At 45.0% G+C, this 12508-nt stretch overlaps 1 long non-coding RNA gene across 1 annotated transcript; it reads right to left on the bottom strand.

Annotated features, from left to right (window-relative positions):
- Nucleotides 1-7752: 7752 nt before the first annotated feature.
- On the bottom strand, nucleotides 7753-9165 carry LOC103636330 (uncharacterized). The gene is made up of 4 exons (XR_557943.2): nucleotides 9125-9165; nucleotides 8277-9042; nucleotides 8024-8197; nucleotides 7753-7807 (listed from the first exon to the last, which is right to left on the bottom strand). It is a non-coding gene; the product is annotated as an uncharacterized lncRNA (long non-coding RNA).
- Between the last annotated feature and the right edge of the window lie 3343 nt (nucleotides 9166-12508).

A 12508-nucleotide genomic window follows, 5' to 3' on the forward strand; every position in this document is an offset into this window, starting at 1 on the left:
GCGTGCATGCAGGCAGCAACCTGGAGGCGTGGATCGTGTGGCGAGCCGGCCGATTAGCATGTGCAGCGTTTGAGCGCAACACTGCAGTGTCCTTGGTACTGTTCATTCGTCTTCCTCCGTCTACCAATCTCTGTTCTTAAGTGTCCTGTACGTTTGAGCGCCCCTTCGTTTCACCAACAACAAGCACAGAGACTTCTCTACAGTTCACAACACATGGGCAAAACAAACCGGCCAGGAAGCTCTGCTCAACTGCCAGCAACAAGTAGCTCGGTCATACAGGGAACAACCGCTGCTACGATCTTTGACTTTGTTAAGAGGACAGAGGCTTAATTTATTAGAGATATCAATCATGCATGTCTGAGTAAAAGCACTAGGTTGTGACTTGTGAACAACTTAGAACCGGGACACAGGACTAAATCAGGAGCAAGCTCTTTAAAGGCCGGCCTAAAGTATTGTTGATCATTGACAACAGGACGATCTGATAAAGTTTGAAGCTTTAGTTTGAGAGAGTTTTGTGTTCTGATAAAGTTATCTGATTCGGTTTATTTTCGTTTTGTTTTTTGTTTGTTTTGATAATATTTAATTCTATTTTTTGTATTCGAGTTTTTTTATTCTGGTTCTGGTTTTTAAAAAAGATCGCATGTGGGCATATCTGTCGTGGGCCAGTCCACACGCAAAAAAAAGAGAACAAACAATATGGGCCGGCTCTATATTGTTCGTCACAACTCACAACTCCCTCCAGACCTAATTCTATGATCCGATCGGGTTCATCCCGCGAGATAATCCATGGATGGAGATTTTTTTTGCAATTTTGGCGCTCGCTTCATCACGCTTCAGACTATTGGAATCACGAAGATGACAATTGCTCTGTTTGACATTATAATTGGTACAGTATCACCTACCGCTAATTGTCATTTGTTGCTGTGTTCTACCCATTACCACCGCGGTGAAGGCGGCAGGCTGGATGCCTGAATCTTTTGGCTGGGTCGGCTGGGCATTTGCATGTACTTTGGGTCTATAAAATCAATGGAAAAAAAGGCAAGGCAGTGAGTCTGTTCGGCCTGAAAACTCCCTCCTGTTAGCTTCTCACGTGCGTGTGTGTTTTTTTGATAGGACAGGAGGGGCGAGCACCTACTGAAAATTTTATTAAAACTTTAAAACAACAGAGTTAGAAGCAAACAGAAAAGAAGATTACAAAGGATAAAACAACCAAACTACAAAATGGAGAAGGAAAAGAGACGAGCTCTACTGCCAAAGCTGAAGCCATGCAGGAATTGTCGAATCAAAACGGCCTTTAGCTCTCAGCATGACCAGATGAAGTTCCCTTGCAAACTCATTTTTGCAATGCTGCACAGTCGGGGCTTTATTCTGAAAAAGCCATGCATTACGGGTTTTCCAAATGCTCCAGGTCATGAGAATGACAATTTCCATAGAGAATGGAACATTGAGTTGTTGCATTAGGTTTACTGCAGCGACCTCAGGATTAGCAATTCTGGGGGACGTCAAACCAATAGAAGTCTAGCAAGCCTTTGCAAAATTACACTTGAGGAAAAGATGGTAAAGAGTTTCTTCCTTTTGCCAGATACAGTTCTCACAAGTGTAGGACTCAATGTTCATATTTTTCCTTCTCAGCATATCTCTTGTATTGAGTCTGTTTTTTAGCCAAAGCCAAAAAAGACCTTATGCTTTGGTTGACACTTGTTTTTCCAAAGCGATCTGAAGATCTGGTGAACCTGGGCTTGACCCATCAAATGCTTATACGTTTTTTTGTAGAGAAAATGTCTGCTCCCCAAATGAGTTTCCAAGTATCATTTGTGTTGTTTACCATGATTTGGTCCCAGGTTGCGTGTAAGTCTAAAAATTGTTCATGAGCTTGCACCGATAGAGGTAGCTGGAAAATTTCAATAAGTTGATCTTTTTGGAGAACTTCTTTGATGGAAAGTTTGCTATTGCAGGCGAAGGAAAATAACTCAGGGTATTGATTAGCCGGGATGCCCGAATTCCACATATCTTCCCAGAAAAGAATGGTTCTTCCATCCCCGATTTTTGGGGCAGCCAGTCCCTTGTAATCTTGGACAAACGTAAGCAAGCTTTTCCACCAAAAGGAGCCAATTTTTGAGCAACCAGGCATCCTGGCTGTCCTGTAATAATTGCTCCAAACCAAGTTAACCCAGGGAATATCATGATTGTTGAAGAACTTGTGTAAAAACTTCAGGAGCAAGGCTTTATTGTGAGTCTCTAATCTTACCACTCCCAGGCCCCCATTTTTTTAGTCTGAGTAATCATACTCCAGGCAGCTAGGGCAGGTTTCTTTGAGTTGACGTCGTTCCCCCTCCAGAGACAGTGTTTCCGATAAGAATCAATCTTCTTAACCGTGGTCACCGGGATTTTCAGAGTACACATCAAAAAAGTCGGGAGAGCTGAAAAAACCGAGTTAACAAGCTCAAGCCTGCCAGCCTGGGAGAGAAGGGCAGAAGTGCATGATAGTCTCTTTTGAATCCTCTGAATGAGTGGTAAAAAGTGGCAGATTTTAGGCTTTGAAAGACCCAGCGGAACGCCCAGATAGGTAAAGGGCATTGAACCTATCTGACAGTTAAGAGTTCCTGCAAGGATCGCCATTTTAGCAGGATTGACGTTGATGGGGTACATACTTGATTTGTTGTAGTTCACCTTCAACCCCGTTGAAAAAGCAAAAGAGTTCAGGACGGCTCTTAAAAAGAATAGCTGTCTAGGGCAAGCTTCCAAAATCAGCAGTGTGTCATCCGCGTATTGGACTATCGGAAAATCTTGACCACAATTCTCTGGCAATGGTAACTTGAGCAGGTCTTGCCGCCGCGCTTTATTTATGATGCTCTGAAGTAGATCTGCCGCGAGAACAAAAAGAAGAGGCGAGAGGGGATCACCCTGCCTGACCCCACGCTTGCAGTGAAAGGTTTTCCCAGGGACACCATTAAGAAGAACTGAAGACGTGCCAGACCGAAGAATATCCCTAATCCAGCTTATCCATCTGGGCCCGAAGCCATTGTGCAGCAATACCTGAAGAATGAACTCATGCTCTAGAGAATCAAAAGCCTTTTCAAAGTCTAATTTGAGCACAATAATCTCTTTTTTTGAAATATGACAAAGATGAATATATTCGAATGGCCAGGCCAGACAGTCCTGAATGGTTCTTCCTTTGATGAAGCCATATTGATTTTTGTGGACAAGGGAAGTCATCACTGTCTGTAACCGGTTAGCCAGCAGCTTAGTAATGATTTTCATACTATTATTCAGAAGAGAGATTGGTCTGAAATCGCCCACTACTCTGGCATTATCCTTCTTCGGAATCAGGACAATATAAGAACCATTAATGCTTCGAAGGCAAACATCCCCGTGGTAAAACTGATCACATAAGTCATAGAAGTCTTGTGAAATAATCGGCCAGCATTTTTTGATAAAGTTGGTATTAAACCCATCAGGTCCCGGGGATTTATCAGAAGGAAGGGCCGCCACAATACTATCAATTTCTTGCTTTGAAAAAGGCTCATCTAGCCACTGCAAGTCACTGCGGCAGAGCATCAAACTAGGAAGATCAAAGACATTGTCCACAAAATCGGAGGAACCCAAGCGTCGTTTGAACGCGTTCCAGAGCAGGTTGGCTTTGAGGTCATGCTCTGTAAAGGCTGAACCACTGTCATCTGAGAGCAACGCAATTGTATTGCGGCCATGCCTTACTGTTGCATGAGCATGAAAGAATCTGGAGCAGATATCTCCATCCGTAACCCATTTGATGGAGGCCCGTTGCTTCCAATAAATTTTTTGAAGCCGAAGCAACTCAGCAGCCTTGTGTTGTAATAGCTCGCGGAAATTCCATTCTTCAATCAAAAGATCACGATGCTCTTCGATAAGATCAATGAATTCAATAATCAACTTAATTTGGCTCACAGTTTTGTCGATTTTTAGCAGGGACCGCTGCCACTCTTTTAGAATCTTTCTGGTGAACTTGAACTTTGCTGTTAAATTCTTCGCTTTGTCCAAAAGGCTTGGCATACCCGTCCACGAATTTTGAAAGATTGTCATGAACTCGTCAAACTGTAACCAGAAATTCTCAAATCTAAAGATCTTGGGCTTAGGAATCTTTGACTTAAAAGAAATCAAGCAGGGCACATGATCTGAAATATCCCTGGGTAACGTTGTAGCGAGAGTATCCGGGTAGCTGACCGACCATTCTTGCGACATGAAAAACCAATCGAGTCTCTGAAGAAGGGGTTCCCTTTGTTTATTCGACCAAGTAAAGGAGAGGCCATGGAGAGGGATTTCCACCAGGTCTAGCTGGCTGATTGCCTCGTTAAAGCTCAGCATCAGGTTAATGTCTCCCCCAGCAGTATTTCTATTTTCAGGCCTACGCGTCAGGTTAAAGTCCCCAACAATCAACCAGCGCTTGTCGGAGGGCATGTTAATATTGGAAAACCAGTGGAGGAAATCAATTTTCCCAGTTGGGGAACAGGGCGCATAGACGTTGGTGATAATCCAAGATTCCTCCGACGAAGTAGCAAAAAATTCATCCGAAAGAGCATACTCATTTTGGAAAATAACATTGCCAACCAGCTTCGAACTATTCCAAACAGTAATGAAACCCCCCGAGTTTCCTATCGAAGGGACAAAAGCGAACTCATCAAAAGAACTGGGGCAGAACCTTCTTAAGTCTGCCCTAACAAAAGATTCCTTCTTCGTCTCCTGCAAGCAGATAATATCGCTATTGGACTCCCGAATCACACAATGAATTCCATTCCCCTTAGCCACGGCATTAATACCTCGGACATTAAAACTTAAAACAGACCAGTCGGAGTAATTAATAGCATTGTGACTATTCATCATAGAGATTAAGTTTGTCAACGGAAAGGAGCCCAAACCCAAAAACTGGGAGGGCAAAAGTGTATCTGTTAAGACAGAACAGAGCACAGCCAGAAACCACCAAGTTCATGAACACAGAAATCAGATATAAACGCCAGGGCCGAGACAGCCAAAAAGCCTGGCGAGGTTGAGACCTGCAAAAGACACCCACCCAAGGCAGAATTAACATATCAGTTGTCATCATCTGAAGATTCTTGATTCTTGTCCCCCTCATCTTTCTTGCCTGACTTGCTAGAGCCAACACAGCCAGGCGGATTCTTTTTTTTCTTCAGAGCTTTGTCAGCCAATTCCTCCTCTAACAGATTACAAAAGCGCTCTCCTAAGCGCCTGATAGCTTTAGCTGAAAGTGAGGGGGGCCCTCACACTTGTGCTGACACATCAAACAATTCTTCTTTTGGCAAGAGCCTTGCCTGAAACTAGCCCGGGCGTCACGAAGCCTCTTGCTTCTCCTCAGGTCTGATTCCACAATAGCAATATTAGGCTTGGAGGAGGATGTGTCCGAAGGGACAGAGGTGTCATCAGCAGATTCCTCAGAAACAACCGAATCAAGGAACTTGTCCTCCGGACACTTCCTGGGGATGACAAAAGGGAGTGTCACAGACTCTGGCTCCAACAAAGCTGAAGGAATATCTGAAGACAGGAACTTTTTGGACCAGCTAAAGGAATCTTCGTGCATCAAGTTGGATAAGAAAAAGGGCGCCCATTTCTTGGAAACCTGCACCGAGGTCGCTGAGTAGTCAGCCGGAGCAAAAAATCTCTCCCAGATCCTGTAAAACTGGGCATTCCTTTTCCTTTCTAAGTGACTCAGCAAAACAGGATCCGAATGCCAGTCATGCAAAAACATAAAGTTCAACCCCACGTTATTGTGCCCATTAGCAAAAGGCTCCACCGGTTGGGCATCAGGAATCACTATATCTCCAGGCACAGGAGGAACATCCTGCATAGGTGGGCCATCAACCTCTTGGGGCCCAATCATGGGATGGTCGGCAGGGGCATTAAAGTTTGGCACCGGCCCCACAGCCACCGGATCCTCAGGAATCTGCCCATTTAGAACCTGCCCATTCTGCAGCAAGGCACCATGAATGTGACCAGAAGAACTATCAGAGGACAGGTCCGAATGGGGGTTGCTGACTTGCTGCTCATCAGGTGGCTGGTCCAGAAGGGGCTGCTGAGGTGGTTGAACAGGAGGATCATTGACAATCCACTGGTCCCAGTCACCTTGAATGTTGTCTGCAGGTTGAGCTTGAACGTTGTCATCTGGTGGAAAATTAAGATCCCAGCCCGCCGCCGGCACAGGTTGACCCAGACCAAAAAACTCAAAGGGAAGCTGTTGCCCATCCGCCGGGGCCGCTGGCACTGGGTCCTCATCTTGAGGCTGACCTCCCAACAAAGATTGCTGGATGATCTCACACTGCACCGTCCACGAATCTCCAAGAAAGCCATCAGCGTCTGAAAAAACAATGAACTGTGGGACCTCCTCCAGGGACGTGACCCGAACCCGGAGCAAAGTCCTATAAATATTGCGTCTGTCTTCTTCCCACAGAATCAATCTGCCAAAGGAGCCAATAGCCACCTGCAAGTGCTCTGAAGAACGGTAGTCCAGAGGGAATCCCAACAACATAAGCCAACATTCCCGATTAAAATAAAGGGCCCTATGGTTCCAAGCATCATTGTGCCGCTGAACAGTGAAGGAAGCATCAAGATACTGCTGCGGACCGAGAAGAACAAGGTTGTCTCTTTCAAGAATGCTGCTGAACTGGACCAAAACCTGTCCCAGGTGCGACCGCTGGATATCACGCACCCCAAGCCGACGGTGCTCCACAAGGTACTCTCTAACCACATCCCTCACCGCCGGGAAAGCAATCTCATGGTCAGGTAAAGGTTGAATGCTGATGATAGCCCAGTCCTCATGCAATGGCGGGAGACGCCGAGAAACAGACCTGGCCATAATTTCCCGGTGAAGGACCACCGAAGCGCTGAAGCCCGGAGGGAGGAAGGGTTCGGGATCAACGCGCCTAAACGCCATCGGAGCAGGAAGCGAGGATCGGCAACCAGCAGACGAAGATGGAGCAAGTTGGGGTTTTGTTGAAGTGACGCCCACACTACACGACGGTTGATCTTTAGCGACCCTTATTTGGAACCGACGGTTGGTCGCTAAAAGTTATGGACTGACGGTTGGTCGCTAAATGCATTTATAGCGACGGTCTGTGGGTCGCTAAAAGTTTAGAAATTTAACGACTTATGGTCGGTCGCTATAGAGGTAAGTGTGTGACTGATGGTGGGTCGCTATAGAGGTACGTGATTTTTGTGTTTCTTATTTACTCACCAAAGCCCATCTAAAGGCCTGCTAAACAAACAAACGAAACCCTATTCCACGCGCGCAGCCGCCGTCACTTCTCCCATGGCCACCCCCTCCCTCAGCCATGGCGGGTGCCGCCGCCACTGCCCACTGCTCACTCAGCCGTCCGCCCTAGCCGCTAGGTCAGCCGTCCGCCCGTCGCAGGTACAGCGCCGCCACTCACCGCAGGCACATCGGCACAGCGCCTCCGACCAAATCCAGCGGCTTCACGGCGCCACGGCCTCCAGGCTCCACGCACGGGCACGGCCTCCACGGGACCACGCACGGGCACGGCTTCCAGGCTTCAACGGAATCTCGTCCCCGGTCACTGCACGACTTCAACGGAATCCAGCCCGCCACTGCGCCACGTCTCCGGCCAAATCCAGCGGCGCCTCTGCACGGCGCCACGGCCTCCAGGCTTCCACGCATGGGCAGCACGGCTTCCAGGCTTCGCAGGTACAGTTCCTAGCCCTCCACGACTCTACGGCCTCCATGGAATCAACGCACCATAGTTTTTAGTATCTTTGCTTTTGCTTGTTCCCCAGAAAAGAAAACTACAAAAACAGCTTTCTCTACCTGTCAAAATGTTGACATATTATTCAGAATCTTTTAAGGTACCAAATGAACTAAGTTGGTTTCTGAATTAGAGTATTCCATCGATTTTAGCTTATGTATATGACAACTGAAAACAGAGTCCAAATAATGTGATCAGTAAATATTGTGGAGCAAATTTAGCAAAATATTTAACTCAATGTACACAGAATAAGCAAGGGCAAACCATGATGATCAGACCTCTTCACCAGATATGGGATCAGTTACAGGTTCCCCTGCAGATGCCTGATTGAATAACATGTTTCCTCTTGTAGCTCGAAAAAGCATCCGCTCAAAAGCAAGTGCCTTCGACTTTAATATTATTCCACTAACAAATCTCACTCCAGAATGTCCATGTGCTCCTTGATGCACTCCCTGGGAACAGTTCTTTTTTGTAATGGCAGAACAGACAATGTAATAGTGTTAACATTATGAATCAGGGCTAAAATCAGACCTGTTCGAGCAGATAGGCATTTCCCTCATGTATTCCGGTTAACATTATGAATCACTGAAATATGAGTAATGCACCTCTAGCTCCTCCAGATCAATATGAGCAATGTAATAGTGTTAACATTATGAATCAGGGCTAAAAACTTTCTGTTACAAGAAATATGAGTAATGCACCTCTAGCTCCTCCAGATCAATATCCGGTTCAAGTGCAGGTCGAACAGAAGATCTTAAACCTGCCCTGTTGATCTGATCACTGAAAAATTTTAGTTTGCGTGACATTTCTGCACATCGCTTTACGTGCAATGGAATTAAGATGTGTTTGTCAACATAACTAAAAAGTTAGTGAGACCAGAGATTTTTAAATATCAGCAACAGCCCAAACAATAAGTTTTAGTACTGGCCGCTTCATCATCATATTGTTTATGTACTGTGCTATTTTTAAAGGATGTGAAGTCTGGTTCTAATTTCCTATCATCTACCATACTGTACTCAGTGCTATGAGCATATTTTAACTGGTAACTTGATTGGCAATCCAGTACTCATGATATCAAATAGCATAATGCAATGAGTAGATTAACCCCTTTTCCCCACAGTTGTCTACTGGGCAAATCACTATATAATCCACACCAATCCTGAAATGACCATCCCTTATACTGTAAAATAGCCTCTACTAAAAGCAAACCACTCAGAGCATCACCTACTGCCTGATTGATCAGCTGACTCGCTGCCAACAATCTCATTACAGCGTGGTACTGTGCTGATTGCTGAACCTAGAAAGGGCATTAGACCAACCGCATCAAATAAACTGTTGAAAGGGAGAATAAGGACGTAAAACAGATAGTAAGAGCGTACCAATGTCAGCTTGAGAGGTGTCACACCCGGATTTTAGGGGTCCAAAACCCGAGCGCGAACATAATCACCAGGTGTGCTGGGACCAAGTCTCACACATATGATGATTCATGGCACAGGATCGAATGTCACATCTTTACTACATAACAGGAGTTCTGTACAAAATAAATAAATAATTACATTATAAGGAGACAACGGTCCAGCAACCCAAAGTTGACTGGGAGACGACGACCTAGACCTCTCACGAACTCATCGCAGCATCCTCCATGCGCCTCATCCTGCGGTACCTGTTCTTGACCTGTGGGGGGGGGTGTGAGACAGCAAGAGTGAGCTCACATACGTTCATCGCTCAACAAGTTGTGGGGAATAATGTGCATGAACTCGCCAAAGGTGGGAGCTCACGTGAAGTGTAAGGCTTACCAAAGAGGATGGTTAGAGCTGAGCATTGCTTTTAAAGTTGGTCAAAATTTTATTAGCAATTACTAAGTATAAGTAAATACCAACCCAATTAAGTAGTAGAACAAAAGTAACAACCTCACCTGCGATGCAATGCATATGACAAATTGAGTTTAAGTTCCATAATTTAATCATGTGAGGGTCCGAGCTGCTCATGACCGTGAGCACGGCTAGTATACCAGTTTTACACTCTGCAGAGGTGGCGCATCTTTACCCACAAGTCATGTTACCCATCTGCCAAGGGATCGCGACTTCCCATACACCTCTACCGAGGAGGCGAGGCAGGGTAACACTACGAGGCCTTTACAAAGTTCCACTAGCTTCAGAAAACCCGCTACAGTTTATAGGAAGCTCCAATGCAGGAATCCCTTGCAGGACCGCCATCGCAGCAAAATCCTCCCGAGGGCCTCCCTACACTGACCACTCCCCTACTGCCCTTGTCCCTTTCGGGTAAGGTAGTCCTCCACTAGCTTTCCTAATTAATCAGCCAAGGGCGTCCCATTATACCCTTGTGGTAGCACTGTTTTCCCGGGTGGTCGCTCCATGTTCCAATTAACATAATGATCTTATCATGAACGATAAATAACAACGGATAACAAAAGTATAATCATGAGTAATGTATCTTCATACCCAAAACCACATAAAGCACTAGCAAGTACTACCCAAAAAGTTCAGTGGTAACAAGGTATAAAGATAATCAAACTAGGGTAACCTATTGGGTCCCATCAAAATTAACCTATGCAGATCATTATGATTAATTAGAACATGAGTGGGTAAAAGAAGTGATCAAGGGCACAACTTGCCTGGGACTTGAGATTCCAGGTACCAGGATGATCTTCAAATGACATGTGTCCTCACTGCTAGTCGTAGCATTACAAACAAACAGTGTATAGGCAAAATTAACATCACACCAAACATAAGGATAAACTGTATAATAATGATCTACGCGTCGCTACGAGATCGTGGGATCGAGAACTACTAAAATAGGAGTTATGGTTAAGAAGATATGGTTTTACCAGGTTCTAAGTGATTAATCAATAAAACTATATATTATGGTGATTAAAATAAATATTGTGAGAAAATATGTAACTAACTTAACTTTCAATATTAGTTACAACAGAATCATATTCCAGTAGATGATCATAATTAAAAATTCTATATTAACTCACATTAAACATGTCGATTCAATAGCCATAGGTTGGACAAATTAATTATTTATTTTTGAGAACATGTGACATGATAAAATAATGTTACTATGGTGTAGGTAATATTAGCACGAGTCCAACGCAATTCGAATGGATCAAATCGGAATTAAAAGGAGTAGATTATGGGGTTTACAAGTTTTCTAATCATTTTTACTTAAATTTTATACCTCAAAATAGATCCCAGGGGTTCATTTGCTGATTCCAGGGACTTAATTGTGAAATACTTATACTATCGAGGGATGGCGGGTTGTTTCTTTGGAAACCGAGGGGCTTATTTGCACTTTAGCGCGGTCAAAGGGGCACGGATGGTTTTCGGGCCGTTAGATCTATACCTGACCGCCAAGATCAGATCAGACACTGCATGAACCGGTATGCACTGCTGGCCGCTGGATCAATAGTTGACGCTTCAGATTTTAATTTACCTAGATCGGTTTTCAAGCATCAGATCCAGATCAGACGGCCCAGGCGCAGCGGGTCGAGCCAGTGCCCGAGCTGTTCGATCTCGACCGCCCATCACGATTTGAACAGCTGGCGCAGGATCAGACGGTCGCGGGATGGTCTTCTTCCTCTGGCTCTGGATACGGCAGTGCCCACGCAGCCCCGGACGACGAGCTCGCCGGCGCGACCACAGTGGCAGAGCTGAGTTCGCAGTGAGCCAACCTGAATGTTCCGGCCCTCGGTAAGCAGGTTAGGGCAGCGATGTTCGTGTCTCCCGCCTGGCCAACCAGCCCGACGACAAAAGCCATCCAATGGCTTCGCGCGCGTCGATGACCCCGCACGGCGATACGGTGACGAACCACTAGAGCATTTAGGCGTTGGGCCACGAGTACATAAATACAGAAAAGCAACGCACCGGCGGTCAGGCTGATGGCTTCCGGAGGTACTTGACGAAAGCTCCCAATCCCGCATGAGTGGGCGTCGGACTACTGGCAAGCCCACGCAGCGACCCACCAGACCACCGTGGTGTAGAAGCAATCGACGATGATTGACGCCGGTTGTTCAAGTTGCAGCTGGGTGGAAGACAGGAGCCCAGCACACGGTTTTATACCCAGGCGGCCAAGGACTTCCGTCCAGGAGGTGTCATGCACCATGAACGGACTCCGCGCATCGCGGGCGAGTCCAGCGCGGTTCTGTTGATAGAGATCGGGTGGTTGCGTACGGAAATTTGTTTGAGCAGATTGTTAAGAGAGCACGTCAAGGAAGCAGATATGGTCATGGGCTCCACACATCAGTGGATTAAGTGAGGTAATTTATATTATGTAATTTGTAATGTCATGATGACATATGCGGCTAAAGGAATAAATAAATGGAAAACACATACGAATGGATAGTTGGTCGGCTGAGAGAAATTGGACCAAAAAGTTGATTGTTTTATTCTTTTCGTTCTTTTTTTCTTTCTGTCTATTTTAGCTTCAAATTTCAAACTCATTTATAAATGCATCACAATAAAACGCAACATGAGATGCAAGTGATATTTAATTATTTTTTTATTTAGTTGCTTTATTTATTTATTTATTTATCTAGGTAATGTTTCTAATATGAAATGCACACACATTACTTGTTTTATGAAACCATTATATTTGAATATGTCATCAAAGTAAAAGTTACTCAAAAATGGATATTAACATATATTCTTTCCCATAAGTTATTTTATTTTGACTATTTTTAAAGAGTGCTTTTATATGTAAAAGGGAATAATAAATAGATAGAAAGTCATTCTTTATTT

Source organism: Zea mays, chromosome 8 (assembly GCF_902167145.1).
Source record: "Zea mays cultivar B73 chromosome 8, Zm-B73-REFERENCE-NAM-5.0, whole genome shotgun sequence".
NCBI lineage: Eukaryota > Viridiplantae > Streptophyta > Magnoliopsida > Poales > Poaceae > Zea > Zea mays.